Consider the following 14,535-nt stretch of genomic DNA (forward strand, 5'->3'; position numbering starts at 1 on the left):
CAATTAATCACAATTAACTACTGAAAACCAGTGATTAATCAGGATTAAAAAAAAAATAAATTGATAGCCCAATTAAAAATTAACCCCTGTACATTGTCAAGAAGGGGAAATTTAACGACAGTGCCGATTTTTGTACCAGGTTATAAACATGTTGATTCTGCTGTAAAGTTAGGCATTTTAACATGGGTGTGTATGGGGATTGATTCACTTGTTGGGGTAAAATCAAGTGTCCATTCAAAGAACTGCCGTTTTTTGCACACCCGTGGTTGCATTTTTCAGCTCAGGAGGTTGCCACGAGAGGAAACTGTATTCCTCTTTCGAGGACAATGACAGGAAAGGACATGATGCTACCTGTGGCAGAAGTGAATGATGAATATTGCAGCATGTTAAAGGTTAATAGACCAAGGAGGGATCCACTGCTGCACATCATAAAAAAAAACCACTATCAGATGATCACTGTGGTTGCTGTTTGTCAAGGGCGAGTTGATAACACGTGACACCATGTGAGAGGCAAAGTCTATGATGGAGTCAAACAGTTTTAAGGAAATTAAACTTATTGTTCTATACAAATATCTGTTTTTGATAATTATCCATATTAATTGGTTAAACAATTACAACAGTTTTAAGCTGACTTGATGTGTACACATATACAGTATGAGAGTACTGTATTTATGTATATTGTAATAATAAACAAGACTCAAATTCCTTTTGTGTACTCATACTTATATACACAGCACAGTATATGAGTGAGAACTAGGTGCACAATGTGTGGGTGTGTGTGAGAAACGGACAGAGAGACAGCATGAAAATACCCTGTAAGTTTCACTCCAGCGCTTCTCATCCTGTCAGCCCTGTGCAAGGCCGGGTCACCGCAGGGTCAGCCCATTTCTGATTATCCCAGATGATTGGCGGCTCTGTCTGCAGCCACGGGTGAGTGCCTCGCTATGACATCGACCCTTATTGGAGGAGACCTGAGTTCAGGGGCAGGGGCAGAGGTGACAGAAGACCAGAAGAGGGAGATGTTAGCTTATGATTGGTTTATGAGTGACAGCAAGACACAGCCAGGTGTGCAGAGAAGAGGAGCGGAACATGGGGGTCAAGGTATCACTTGAATGTTGAATTAGATTAGCTGCCTTGGCAATGGTTACAAGGTTAGTTTAAATAAATATCTGCATCAGACTCATAATTCATTTGTGTACATGGAGGAGCAGTATGACGAGCAAATTATTGTGATGCTGCTGCCTGAAAATGTCAAAAACTTTTATTAGAAAAAGTGTAAAATACTTTGAGTTTTTACCTGTTTCCTGCATGCCCTTGGTTATCTAACACACGAAGATTCAATTACTATCCAACAGGGTAGAAGCGGTAATATCAAAAAATACCAGCTGTTTTATTTCAAATCTACTTTCAAGTTGCTATCATTAAAGTAAGTGTCTTTCATAAGACTGTGTAATTCTTGTTCTACTTTGATCGAGTGCTTAGTCACAGGAAAGATTGGTCAATCAAAAGTTAGATTTACCACACACACACACACACACACACACACACACACACACACACACACACACACACACACACACACACACACACACACACACACACACACACACACACACACACACACACACACACACACACAATCTAATTCTTTTATTTATTGTGAAAAAAAAACAAAACGTTTTTTCAGAGGACTGCAAATTCACAAGAAAATAAATAATATTACAGTCGCTATTACTGGATAATGGAAGACAAGGGTCCAGTAATGAATGAGTTTTCAGTTTTGAATCAACACACAATGTGCAACCTGAACTGAATTTAAGTTGGGAACTTTTAAATTGACACATTTTCATTTTGAAAATGAATCCTCTAAATAATTTCAACTGATAAAGTTTTATTTTGACAGTAAATGTGCATCAAACCTAGAAAATAAATTAGATTTTAATTTTTTTCCTTTTTTTTCTTAAGGGCTGTCAAAAATACAATATTCATTATTTCGCAGCAGACATTATGACATAATAGAAAAAGCACAGGTGTGAATATTTCCATTAACAATGGCTCTGTTCTATTCTCGTGTCCCAGTGACAGTGAGCCTGCATGCACAATACAGAGACCCTGAAACTGAAGCCATCATTTAATTCATTATTTACACCTGTGCTGACATGTCAAATTGTCCTCTGTGGAAGGGACCTACTAAAATGTAATAATCCAGTCAAATTGAAATTTCATTTTCCATTTATGTGCACATAATTTATGACTACATTAAAGGGTAACTTTTTTAACCTGGACCCAAATTTCATGTTTTTGTGTTTAAGTGACTGATTAGAAGAACTTTTTTTTTTTTTTTTTTACAATTGGTCTGATATTGTAGCCAGCGGCGGCAAAACAGGCTGGAATGTAATCTCTGCTGGTAATATAGAACTGTCAATGTTTGTGACCTAAAACTGGTAGTTTTTGTCACTGACAGGCTCAGATTATTATCCAAAGTGTCTCACAACATTATGGAAATAATCCCTACGCAGGCCAGCGTCTTTGTTAAAGAGCAAGATCCTTTGTTTAACCAGAAACACTCCTGAAACAACTTAACCCACCAATCCATACAATCCATTTACATAAAAAGTAATTTTATTATCGTAAAACACACCTTTTTCAGAGTCAACAGAAACAAAATAAAATTCATGGACACCAGCCTTGGGTCGTCTCTCTACTGTTCCAACAGTTACCAACTCTGGTTTTGTAGAATGAAAGCCTGAATTCACTCAGTTAGATGTGAAAATATGCTGACAATACACACGCTTAAGTTACTGTTTATTTAAATGTAGTCTGCTGTGTTTGTCAATGGAGATTTTTGGATCTGGCTCTGATTAAACAAGAAGGCTCTTAATCTTTAACAAAAAGGATCCTTTCCATAAATTGTCAGACACTCAGAATAATAATCCAAACCTGTCAGTGGCATATACAAATACTTTTAGTGAAGGTTACTTGACGGTGCTCAAATAACTCTGGCAGAGGACTGTGTGCTGGCTGCGGCACAAGGCGAAGCTAAACACTGTTCATCTACACACACTGCAAATGAGTAGCATATACATTCAGTATATACATATATACATTCAGTATCTAAGTCAGCAACCTAACATTAGCTGGCTAACCCCACACATTTCAGGATCTGATTTTGGTTTTGGAAGAAACATTCACCTTCTTCAAACTTCTCCAGGTAACGGTTATAACGGGTAAAATTATTGCACGTGCTCAAGACACAACGTTCAGCAAGAAACCCGTAAAACAATCTGAAACTATTACATGAGAGTCAATGGAGCACAGCTGTGTAGTTGTTGGACCCTTGTCAGAGCTAGCCAATGCTACGCTGTGATTGGCTACTTTGAGTTCAGGGGCGGGACTTAGCGAAAGATCATTTGCCTCTAAGTGCACTGCAGCCTGTTTTGCCGCTGCTGGCTGCAGTAGTTGTGCTTAATACTGGACCAGTTTTTAAAATTGTTGTTCTCATTGGTCACAGACAAAAAATAAGGGAAAATAGGGTTAAGTTACACTTTAAAGTGTAAATATCTTATCATTTGTGCAATATTTTTTGAAAATGCATAATTGTTCTCACAATAAAAAACACCATAAACAAAAAAAACAAACAGCCTGCTTATTTAAAAAGCCTGTCTCACATTTCATTTTATTACAAAGGAAGTGTTAAACTTTGGAGTAAACTGAAAATAATGGCAATTATTATGTTATTTCAATTTTTAATATGGGTATAAACAAAGCACACATAAATCAACAAAAAGAATCAAATCTGATTAAAACATGTCCTTTTAATATTGACAACACTGAACCTCCATACTGTGTAAATGGCCACTTACAGGGTATCGCAAATAAAGTAATTTATGGGTAATTGGCGAGCTAATTAATACAGTATTAATATACACACTAAAACAAAACCACAGTGGCTAAAATAAGAAGACAAGTAACTACTGGGTGAATTTGAAAGTGAAGAAATGTGTTCAACTTTGGACTCCTTTCGGACAAATAAAGGTTATATAAACTATGAAGTGCAAGCTTTTGCGATACTTTATAGAAAACAAGTGGTGCAGCTGCCTCTCCATACGCAGCTTCCTCTCTTGTTCTCTTAACTGCTGCTCTCAATTCATCCTCCCTTTCTTAATCATTCCTGCACTTCAGCCCTGCTTTGATACGCTGCCTCAGATCTCCACCTCCGCCCACGCTCCTCTTCTTTAAAGCCTTCACCCTCGTGTTCATCCCTGTCTCTGCACATATTTAGCCCCCTTTCCGACTCTCTCCCCTCTCCCTCTCTCTGTCCATCTTCATCTCTGTACACTATCTCTCTCTTTCTACCCTCTCTCAACCTCTCACTAATCAGTGTCTCATCCTTAAAAGCTTCTTGTTACAGCTAGAGAAAAAAAAGGCTGAGCTTCAGTGGAGAGTGAGCATGAGGCCAATCATCTCCACTCTCGCTCTCAATGGTCCATCTCAGGTAAGAGTTCAAGTGCTGCTAAGGGCTGTTCAGATCACATCAAATCCACATCTAACTTCACCCCAGGGACTGTTTGAAATAGTAAGATTCTTATTAAAACTGCCCGAGCAAAAAGTCAAATGTCAGAGCCCCGCCGAGTCTGCAAAACTTTAGCACCAAATCCTCTGTCCATATTATAGGCTGACAAGAGAATGTCAGGTGAAAGACTAGATCATTATTGAGCCAGCCAACAGCACCCAGTCAGAAGATGTAAATGCCATGTAGGTGATATGGAGATGAATGAAGGAGTGTTATTAAGACCTGGAGGCCTTCTGATAAATACAGGCAGAATATAAGAGTTTGAACCCCACATGGAGGAAATGTGGGTTTAGTGCCAACACATACTCTGGCCCTCTGCAGGTTACTTATTAAGATATCTTGTCTGCTTCATGGATTGGTATATAAACGTATGAATGTCCCTTTGCACCGCTTTGGTTGTGGGGTTGACAGTGCCCTGGGAGGATTCCGTTGGGGAGGCCTACGAACGGAAGAGCCTTAAGTACTCTGAGCTGGCAGCTGACGCGGAACAACACGGATGGAAAGTCTGGGTCGATCCAGTCGACGTCGGCTGCAGAGAGTTTGTGGGCAGATCAACAACCAGGCTCCTGTTGGACTTGGGAATCTGAGGTCAAGCCCTGCGGCAGGTCATCAAATCCCTCTCCAGTGCTGCAGAAGAGTCCAGTCACTGGCTCTGGATGAGGAGAAGAGACATTGTCTGGGCCCCAAAGCAGCAGCAGTAGTAGCAGAGCAAGTAGAGGATCCAGAGCTGAAGACCTCTCCTGCAACCCATGGCATGAAGATCCTAGCACCTCAGGTAATGACGGTCACAAGGGATTGTATCACCTAGTCCTATCTCTGAACTATTGTATGACAAGTCACGTTTGATAAGTGATGCATAAACACAGATGTAGAAGCCAGGAATGAGTCAAAATGAGATATGTAAACAAAACTAACTGCTTATTGTAAGTGTCACAGTGGTCAAAATACTGTACATTATTGCAATTTTACAATTACTGATCATACAGAGGGCAAAATCATTGTACAAATACAATGAATATCGTACATCTGGCAACACTGAAGCAAAAGCATGGTACTCGACCATGCACGACTATTTATGCCGAAGTGTGTAAAATAGAAATGTTGCGAAAAATGCATGTGTTTGTAAAGGATAAATGAGACTAAGATTATACTACAAGAGTTGTATAAAAGTTTGTAAGTGGATGTTTGATATAGTTTTGCTTTTGATAAACGTGGCCTCTTTCATCAAGGATTTTCCCAGTTTTCGGATTCTTTGTTCAATGCGGAGCGAGAAAAACAAAGTTCCCGTTACAAATTCAAAGTAACATGGGGGTGATTGATTGTTTTACCATTGGTCATTTTGTGGATGAAATATTCCTTTAATTCTGCTTTACTGTGTTGTAAATGACTGCATATGTGACACAGCTGTTTTGTGTATTTAAAGAGTAAAATATGATCGAGGCGCCTGGTGGCTCGGTGGATGGAGTGGGTGACTCGTGTTTAGAGGTTTAGACTCGTGTCCCTGCTGCAGCAGCCGCAGGTTTGACTCCAGCCTCGGCCCTTTGCTGCATGTCATCCCCTCTCTCTCTACCCCTTTCACACCTGTGCTGTCCTATTGATCAAAGGCAAAAATGCCTTAAAAAATATCTTAATGGAAAAAAAATATATATAATATGAAACGCTGGGAAAAAAATGCAAAAAAGAAAGAAAATCAGGTCACGACACACAGTGTTGACAAACTCCACTAATATCCTACAATAACAGGCAGAATATTTAGTTTTAACCCACTAGTCTGATAGTTATTTGGTTATTTTTTAACAGCTTGATGCCATTTGCATGTGATTTAAAGGAGGTAAACAAAGTGGATGCACATATTGGCACTGTGCTCTGACGTGGCACGTCTTTAACCAGAGCTGCAGATTTATCAACATATGTGTTCTGCTGCCTTCAGATGGCTGCAGAGATATAATAAACTTAAAGAGAAGCTTTTCAAACAGATGCACCTGTTTGCAGATAGTGTATAAATCACTCTAATAAATTCATGGATCCATCAGACCATTCTTGCTTTAACCACATTAAACGTTATTTTGTAATGCTGATTTAAATGCATCTACTTGCTGAAATGTGTTTTATTTAAATAAATACAATAAAAATGGTTTATTTTTTATTTTAATCATTGTTATGTTTTTGGTAATGTCATTTTGACTAAATACATAGGCTAGCTCAAACAAAAGTCACAGATTTATACTGTGGATAGATGTATTAGGAAAAAATATTTTAATATGGTTGGACTTTAAACTACAAAAAGAGGTATCAAATAATATAATTTATACTGCTTGTTCTGATTTTGTAGATGTTTTAGGATATACTAAATAGTTTCTAAATTACTTTGTCCAGCTGTTCATGAAGAGCAGCTTAGTACAATATTCCCTTTCTGGTCCAGAGAGGGATAGCAGCCGACAGAGCAGAGGTCGCAGATATCTAACATCCACTGAATGGAAATAACTATGCTATAATATTAGAATACCAATGCTTTTTTGAGATAGTCATTTTCACACTTAAATTTTGAGCGCAAGGCAGCAGTAGTATGAAATGTGATGCTTCACTCATTCATGGTTCCAGTCACTGATGAGTACTTGAAAATGTCAGCATGTGGGCAGAAAAATGTTTAACTTAAAAAGGTGCGTAGCTCAGCTTCATAACAGGTAATTTCATTGAAAAAGAAGAAGAAAACAAACATACAAACATAAAAGTCAATAATCTAAGCTCCCGGCCACGTAAAGATGGAAATATGAGTGCTGTAGACTGTGTAATGAATTTGTGCTATGAGACTATACTTTAAATTTTTTCCTTTATGCTCTTTGAACCCTTAACATCTCCAGCAGAAGTGCTCTCTAGTTTTATGAACTTCTCCTGCCTAACTAAAAAGAATGTGAGTCTAGTTGCTGCTGAAAACAAGCACATCTCTGAAAAAACCTCCCAAAGTAAATAGAGGATTAAACTGGAAACACGTACTTGGTAGAGTGCACATCTCTGCAAGCCGCCTGAGCTGATCGCAGCATGATTCAGAAGTGTCCCAAAATGTGCAGCTTGTGTACATTTCACAGAGCTTCAGTGCGTTCCACAGACCAGCTCAAGCTCTCTTGTTAATAGGCACTGCATAAAATGCAATAATGAGGATGAATTCATTTTTAATATACAAATGAAATAAAACACAGCCACAATTAATAATAATTAATTAAATAAAAATAATTAACTTTGTCTGTAGGCTACAGCACAACAAAGTAGACGATAAATACAAATAAAATACAGTTTTTTAAACTATGTAGCTGACTTGATTACTTAGGGTAGAAACACAAATATCAAGGAAAAATGAACAAAATTTGAGTCTTCAAAATCAGGCAGGAAAAACCCTCCACTTCTGAAAATTGTTCCAGTGCGGTATGTTACTAACGACATCTGGAACACAACGCCAGGTCGCAGCCACGACAGTTGGAATGAGGAGCAAATGCTGTAAATGTCCATCCTGGCTTCTTACAGTCAAGATGCCAGCATAGATATTTTCCCTAACTTTAGTGCATGATGACATATTGAGTATGGAATTTAAAATCGAGACTGAGCTGAAAACAAGAGCAAAGTTTTGAGCCTTGACGAAGGCCAAAAGGTGACCTGTATCATAGAAGAGAGGGCTTGTTGTTTTTAGCTGAACCGATCTCTGGGAAAACTTGCGGCTCCTATTTCCCAGTTAAAAGGAGTGAGGAGTCAGTCATCAATGAAATATGAAACAGTCAATTGTGAATCACTGCAACGACAAGAGCTCCTTGATTATACAGTCATAAATGTGCTACAAAATATTGTATTTAAAAGCAGCTGCGGACTGAGGCTGAAAGATGAAGACAATGCCGTGCCAAAAACTGCAGTTCCTCAAATGGCCACATCTTCAAATCTTAAAAAGCCCAACTTTACAGCAGAAATAGACATGTTTGGAGCCCGTTGCTGATGTTTTGGTCTCTATAGCTCATGTCAATATCAGTGATAACTGTGCAGGGGTTGAGTTCTTTCATAACTGTTAAGACACAGATAGTTAAGGGCATGGCTGCTTTCTATGACAGGATGCCCGTCACTCCTCCACAGCTTCACTCTCTCATCCAAATACGGTCACTTCTGGCTCCAAAACGACAGTGTATGGATGAAACATGGTCCCCTTTAGGCTTATTCCTGTATAAGCGATGTGGATAGGGCATGAAAAGATAACAAGAGGGAATAATTTTCCAGCACTTATTCTCTCCTGTAGAAGACAATGTGGCGCATAAATTCCCTTCTGGTCTCTAAATTCTGCACCTCTGCTCCTAAACATGCAAAATAACAGCATTTTACACCAGGAAGTGGATGATTAAAAACTGCAGCCTTACGCTGGTCCCATGACACTGAGTGGCTCGCCAGAATGCAGATGGTGCTGCAAAGTTACACTAAAAACATCGACAAAAATTATATCAGCAGTAGAAACGACACAAAACAGCTGATTAACGTAACAGTATAAACAGTAAACAATATACACCAAACGTGACTCAAATTATTCAATATTTAAAGTAAACACAGAAATGCAAAACTGCACTATGAGGGGCAGATGGAAGGAGCTACGGAAACCCCAGGAGCTACAGGAACCCAAGAGGTACAGAAAAGGCACTGTGCAGCTACTTAATCTCCACAGAAAACATTCAAAATAATGGTAAATGAGATTAACTCAGAGATAAATTTCACAAACACTTAGAAATTTTAAATGATTAAATAAATATAAATAAGTTAAGGTTACACAAATTAATAAAATGCACTTTTATCCATTTCACCTGACAGAGATAAAAATGAATTTTCTGTCTGCTAAAGTGCAAAAACAAAACCAAAATGTCAAAAATATCTAAAAACAATCAAACCCAACAACAACAAAAGAACAAAAAACTAAATTCCTTTCATAAATTAGTAGTACACGTAGATCCATCCATCCACAACATATTATTATACTCTATTACAGTTTTTATAAATTCAAAGGTTTCATCTTTACCTAGTGTAGATCCAAAACACTTTGATGACATGAATTACCTCTGAATCAAGGGTCATTCTTTTGCTAATGCACTGACCTGAATGTCCTCTTTGGGATAATTAAGTTTGATCTGACATGTTGTGCCGCGGGGCTGTAATCATAGAATGCATTTCGAGCAGCAGGGGTTGCCTTTTGTAGTTGTTCTGAATGAGTTTGAAGCACTTTGCATTCCACATTTGCACTCCAGGTGCCTCTCATTTATCCACTTGTGTCGCCCCGCTTTTATTGAGAAAGCACCTGCGCTCCTAGTTTAAAAATTGGCTGTGATTTGATGGGATACACACCAAAAAAATGACATTGCTCAACCTTTTTTTTGTGTTTTTACTCGTGTTGTCCAATCAAATGAAACTAGAGGCAGGCCTTATGTCCTGTTAGCGAGGAAAATAGAGGGGCGTTGCCCATAGCTGCTCCTATCCATGCTGTTTCGGTAATAGAGAATACTATGATAAAATAAAGAGCATCGGACTGAGACTAAAACATATGTTAAGTTTCTTCTTTAGCTAGCTAATTACATTACTTACTATGTTATTCTTTATTTGCTAAATGATTGACAGCAGCTGACTTTGCCTTGTTGCCTGGCAACACCAAAAGAGACACTTGAAGCACCTCTGCCTGCACAAGCTTTTCAAAATCAAGGCCTTGCACAACGTGTTCTGCCCATTGTGCCTGGTTCAACGACACTGAATGAAATTGCACGGAAACAAAGCAAAATGAAATGTTGATGCGGCATGAGTGTGAGACTTGAATATGAGCGCGACATTCACTCCACATGCTCCAATCTCACTTTAAATATGGAATATTTCTGATAAATATGCTGCTGGTCTCTCACACATTCACACACACTGCAGGGCTCTACCCGGGAAATGTCAGCTCACAGGATGGTCAATATCTGATAACCTTTTTATGCTTGATCAGAATGTTTAACGGCGACTACCAGGTTAGGCAGTGCCTCAAGCATCACTCCATAATCTCTTTGACAATATCAAACGCTCACCAACCTGTAGATTTGAAGGGTGACTTGAAAATGTTTGGAACTTGAGGAGGGCAGTGGCCGCAGTTGCCGTTGACCCAGTTTTATGCTGATAAAAAAAAAAGTATCAAATCACAGAAAGTTCTCAAACACTCCTGAAGCATTACCCACTGCTTAACTGTCCATATATACTGGTATGTATTTCCTGATGAAATTTGCAAAGATTAAAAGTAAACAGTGTTTCTGAAATGTTGGAAAAATTACTCAGATTGCAACAAAATATTCCAAATAATACTACAATGAACTTTACATATATATATATATATATATATATATATATTTTTTTTTTAAAGAAAACTAAAAGAAAAAAAACCCACTTAGTATTACTTCTTCTTTAGAGGTCATACCACATGATATCCAAAAGTGGCGACAACATACTGGCGAATAAAATGTTGGGCTTTTTTTTCTAAATTGGAGAGAGTAACAAACCTGCTAACTGCATACATGGCTATTTGGAAAATTGGTGTTAAATGCAACCTCATGTCTTCGAATGGATTTCGCCATAAAAGTCCGAAAGTGTTTTTTTTTTTGTTGCTGGTCACATCATTTGATATTTCAGGGGTCAGCAGGTTCAACAAACTCTGAGTGTAACCCTGAACTCTGAGTTGATCTACTCTGAGATAGGAAACTCTGAGTTTCCGGTTTCAGAAGAGCTGATTTGAGTTGGTTTAATCAACTCGGAGTAGTTTCACCTGGAGTTAAGCGCGTGCACCACAACTATAAAAAGCCAGCATCAATGGAGCCCCGATTCGATGAGTCACCATGGCAACGGGGAAGCGGAGGGCTGCGTTCTTCACCCCACTCCAATTGGAAATTTTAATGCGCTCATATGCGGAGTTTGAACACGTTTTTAGAAAGAAGTGCAACACCACTGCAGCTGCAACAGAGAGGGAGACGGCGTGGGAGAACATTGCTGCCCGGGTCAATGCCTAAGTTTAAATGTAGTCCTTTGCAATCACAATACTATTACAGGGGAAAACTGTTTGAATGGTAGCGTATTAATTTATTTCATTTTATTTCATTTAGGTGCAATCCCGCAGGGGAGAAGCGCACGTGGGGATGGGGATGGGGATGTGTGTGCCATCTATGCAGCCAATCACACTGGGAAATCCTAAAAGAAATTAAAATTACTAATCCCAGTCTGAGGTTGCAGCACAATGTCATTAACGGAATATGATTCAAAATTAATGTAACAGATCTCTACATCATTCACCTGCAGTCCTGTGGAACTCCTCCTTGATGGCTCTGACAGGTTTATGTCCAGGGAAAACGACAAAGATGTGTAAAAGTCGTTTCAGGGCCAGGCACACTTTTCTGACCGCCCTGCATACGGTTGCCTTGCTTAAATGCTCTGCATCTCCGACATTATACAAGAAACTGCCATTTGCAAAGAACCGCTGCGCAACACACAATATCTGATAGGATGTGAGAGCGTGACTGCGGTTGGTAATGTTGCAAATGTACGGACGGATTAGGTTGTGTGTGTATTATATGGACTGTGATGTGAAACGGTACCACTCAAAAAGATAAGTGTCCAGAAATGCGAGAACATCTATCCGTGGTCTGAAAACAATCTCCCGACGAATATTTAGGCCTAATTCTCTGTGCAGTAATGCTGCTCCTTCATCCACTGGATCATTAATGAAAGGGCATGCCATTTTGACAGACGGCAGAACTATACTCCGACACTCGCCTGCTGACTGAATGAATGAATGAGGAAATCAAATTGCGTATGTGGCTGAAAGAGGGCGGAGACTGAGAGAAACTCGAGGTTCATTGAGAAAAACCTGGTCCCGACCAGGTTAGGTTCATAGAGTCTGTTACTACGGTAACTGACCGAGAGCTTAAGTTACCCCTCTCTGTGAAACAGGCTAGAGTTACACTTCTTTCTCTGGTTTGAGTTACCTCCCTTTTTGAAACGGAAAACTCAGAGTTTCCCTCATTTCAGGGTTAACAGACTCAGAGTTTTCACTAAACCTGCTTTGTGAAACGGACCTCAGAAAATGGACATCACCAGACAAAGTTTGTTTGCATAATATGTTAGAAATATACATACAAATGCAGTGCAATTTTGTAAAAGACTGCAAAACACTATTATGCAAAATAGGGCAGAAAATATAATGAATTAAATAAATGCATAGATTGAGAGCTATTTCAAATACATTTTCAAAACATAAATTATGCCATGATGGTTGCACCACATATTGATATTTGGATATTTTAAATACCATAAAATTAAAAATAACTTTTTTTTAAAAGTAAAAGTGAGAATATATATAATTATTATTATATTTTTTTTTTTTTAATGTATGACATTTTCCTGTAAGAGGGCATTTCTACACTCTGGAATTGCTATTTATTTGCATACTTTGGCCATAAAGACACAATACTTGTATGTTGCCACCAGCAGCAACATGCCAACCATGGAATTTTTTAAAGTAGCTGATGATTTTAATCAACTCATCCTTCAACTCCAAAAATGTAGCAGGATCAAGGACAAATGTAATTTCTTTTTTCAACATCAGTGCTCTGCCTGAACTTTGTTTTACACTATGCTAACAATATGCTCAATCACATGGAGTTGAATGTGAAAAGCAACCACGTCTGACCATGCTACCAGCAAGCCGGAGCTCTGTATTTAACTATATATTGGTAGGTTTAAATGAAAGTAATTCCAGAAAATCAGCCTCCTTTTATTTATACTGTATATGTGGAAACACATATTTGTTCCAGCCAATACACACCCTGCAGTCATGGTATCACATCATCCAAAACAGCAAGGGAGAGGCGCCTACATACAGTGAGCGAGTGCATGTCACATCGCCCACTCACTCTGTTTCATTGATCCAAATGGCTACTGTTGGTGGTTGTAGTTTTACTCTTGAAGACACTAAACAGCAGGACTGACTGCCTATGCAGCCATGCACACTCAGGGAGTGTGGTTCACATTATTGAGAACAATGTTGCTCCTCCTCCTCCTCCCCTGTGTTAGTGTCTCTCTCCAACAGAACATGAGTGTGAAAATGACTAAGGAATGATCCGGTGATGGAATAAAGGGCATGCGTGTGTTTCTGTGTGAGGGTTAAGTGAAGGAAAAGGAAATTACAGGCAGAAAAATACCTCAAAGCTAATAAAATCTGATGGCAAAGTTGGATGGAGGTAGAATGAGTCCTAAAAAGCCAGTATGGTGAAAAAAAACATGGACAAAATGAAAAGTTCTGATGACAAAATTAGATGATGAAATGGCTTTTTCAGATTTTGGAGGCCTGTCAAATTGGACTGAAGGTAGTTATGTGGACCACCCTTTAGTCCTCCTAGCCCCTTACAGCCCATTTTAACTGCACTGTGCTGCACAAAGCCGTGAACACGTGCCTTTTCACTGCGACCTGAATGCAGGGGGTAGTCATGCTGACCCATGCACCTGCAAACCAAAGCTCATGCTAAACTGATTGAGTAAACACGTGTGTGGCTGTGTCGGTGTCCTACATGTTCTTGTTACTTTCAGTTATCATCCTTACTGTTTAACGATCACATTCTGATTCATTGGAGCTTTATTTAAGCTGTGATAATCCAATGCTAATGCAAACCAAATACTCTCTGGCTGCTCATTTACATTAAAGGTTTACCAACTAAAAAACAGCACAGAGCTCCATTGTTAAACAGCTATAGGAAATGAAATATTATCACGCTCCGTTTGCAGAATACAAATCGGCTTCATGACCAGATATGGACGTACTGGGTGCATTTGGTCAGGAGGTCAGTGAAATGTTGTTGTGAGGAATGTTATGAGAAAAAAACACCCACAGTGAGATGATACATGAGGAGCTGAAGGCAACAGGCTCAGCTGTGGTTTGG

At 39.0% G+C, this 14,535-nt stretch overlaps 1 long non-coding RNA gene across 2 annotated transcripts in view; it reads right to left on the bottom strand.

Annotated features, from left to right (window-relative positions):
• Positions 1-818: 818 nt before the first annotated feature.
• The window catches only part of LOC148188771 (uncharacterized), a 175,129-nt gene continuing 161,412 nt past the window's right edge, over positions 819-14,535 (bottom strand). Inside the window, exon 3 of one of the 2 annotated variants that reach the window (XR_015777347.1) lies at positions 819-971. This is a non-coding gene — a long non-coding RNA (uncharacterized LOC148188771). Of the gene's footprint in view, positions 972-3,759; positions 5,344-14,535 lie in introns of those variants that run through there. The other variant, XR_015777344.1, reaches the window with a different exon arrangement.

This window comes from Plectropomus leopardus, chromosome 9, assembly GCF_026936395.1.
Source record: "Plectropomus leopardus strain MGB_pleo_1.0 chromosome 9, ASM2693639v1, whole genome shotgun sequence".
NCBI classification, from domain to species: Eukaryota; Metazoa; Chordata; class Actinopteri; order Perciformes; family Serranidae; genus Plectropomus; species Plectropomus leopardus.